Raw genomic sequence first — 2,500 nt, 5'->3', positions numbered from 1 at the left:
ATGATGACAGTAATGATGATAATAATAATAATCATGACGATAATAATAATAATAAAACAATAACAACAACAACAATTACTAGCATCATCGTCATTACTGTTACAAGAATATAAGCAATAATAACTATGATGATGATAATAGCTTTGATAATAATGATGATAAAAGATAATAACGGAAACAATAATAATGATGATAATCTTAATGATAATAATAACAACAATGATAACCAGTAATAACCATGATCATAATAATGATAATACTAATAGCAATGGCCATAACAGTAATAATAAAGATAATGATAAAACAACAGTTGTGACGATGATGATGATGATAATAATAATAATAATAATAATAATAATAATGATAGTAATAATAATAATAATAATAATGCAACTGTGTTGACGCTAGTGATAATAATTATGATAAAAATAATAACGAAACAATAATAGCGATGATGATAATAACAACAATAATGATAATTCTAGTTAATAATCATGATCATAATAATAGCAATGGCTATAATAGTAATGATAAAGATAATGATGATGATGATAATAATAACGATAATAATACATATATTAATAGTGTCATCAATGATGATGGTAATAATAATAAAAAAAACGATATTAATAGTAATAATGATAGTGTTAATTATAAAAGTAGTATAAAAGTAACTTTTGAAAAATAACATCAACATTAATGCTGAGTAGAATATGGCGATAATCGATAAAAGAACAAATTCTACTAAACACAACACCTGCGTGATCGAACGGACGACAACAACAACAGTAGCACCGACACAAGTAATAAATGTTTAGCTTAGTAATAATTATGATAAAAGGAAATAGTAGTTGCACCAAAGATTGTAATATCATTACATATTACTTAGAGAGCAGTTTTTTTTTTCTAAAAAATAAATCATATTAATGACATAATTATTGGATTATGAACATTCTCTCATTATCTATGATTTTATTTGAAAGATAAACGCCTTATACTTCAACAAGCCAGAAGAAAGGGAGAACTAGGTCCGACTGCATTTAAAAAATCAATAAATAATAGAAATAAAAGAAATTTAGTTGACATTTTTAAATTTGGCGGGAGAGCGCATGCGCAGCTGCCTCCCAGCCCGGCGCCCCTGACATGGCGAGATATCCGCTTCCTACAACTACACTTCAGTGATTATTATCGCCGTTACTTCCCTGAACTAGCATTGGAAGGATCCACAGAGGAGAGGAGGAGAGGAGGAATCCCCATCTTGCCAAAAGGGATGGAATGACTCGACTAGACAGCGTGAGTAAATTATGGTCTAATATTATATTAAGGCTACAAATCCATTGTGTTGCCTCTCGTGAACGAAGATTGAAGGAGCCATAAGAATCACGCGGGAACTACGCTAATTTCTCTTCATTGGGACTATTAGACATCATTATTTTGGAAAAGGTACATTTTTCTAAAAAAATCTCATCTTCTTGGGTCAAAGTGGAGTCTTGGTAGTGGACGTTCGAAAAATCCTCGGAAGTGAAAAGTATTAATGGAGGTTATGAACTCCTGTGACGTGATCGGGCAGTCAGTGGCGCTGCGTTCCCCATGAGGTGAGGCCGCGTTGCCCTTTCGCCTCGCCTGCATGACTCCAACTCTTGCTTGCTAACCTAAATTAACCGTGTTCGGCCTGAGTTTTGTATCTCGGCACGCTGCTAGAGCATCTGGACGGCCTACAAAAGGGAAAGAGAAGAGCGTCCAAGGTCATTGTCCCTGATAATGGAGGCGCTGTGGGGGCCATAACATGCATCTGTAGTGGCCTTGCTCTTGCATCCCGTCCTGGGGAGAGAAGCATCTCGGGGACGAGCCTCCGCGTCCAGCAGCGACCGATTACAAGCATATTGCTCGTCTCTGGAGGAGAGGGACTGGGCGAACGAGAGGCGCAGCAGCTCTGACAGCTCTGACGCAGCCCCTTATTTCTATATTGTTTTTCATGGTGGCTGCACGTGGGGTCCTGTGGTCGGGTGGGCCAGGTGTCGGGAAACTATTAAAACGGTGGATGGAATGAAGGAAGAAATCTGAAATGAAACAAGGCTTCTTAACTTTTGAGACCAGGAATATATTATTTTATTGATGTCAACAGTATTATGTAACATATAACTCCTAGAGTAAATGACAGTAACATTATAGCACTATTATCGAGTCTTTAAAAATCATTAAGTGTATCACTAAAAGATGGCTTTATTTATTATTTTTCATTTTGGTGTTGCCATTAATAATCTAAAATCAGTTTAAACAACAATAAATCGAAATTTATCCTTCTTTATAATTATGATTTTACATTAATATTCTTATGTTGCCATCTGTTTCTTAATGTTATAACTTACTATATTGCATGTCCGTCCAATAGCAAACAAATCAATTTTAATGAAGTACTTGTGCATCTGTCAGAAATAAAATCAAATTCCTATTTGATTAAGATCAGAATGTTCAGAATGAAATTCTATCTGATTGACAT

This window comes from Penaeus monodon, chromosome 26 (assembly GCF_015228065.2).
Source record: "Penaeus monodon isolate SGIC_2016 chromosome 26, NSTDA_Pmon_1, whole genome shotgun sequence".
Taxonomy (NCBI): Eukaryota; Metazoa; Arthropoda; class Malacostraca; order Decapoda; family Penaeidae; genus Penaeus; species Penaeus monodon.
The sequence above is the reverse complement of the archived record's forward strand: the minus strand, read 5'-3'. Positions refer to the sequence as shown.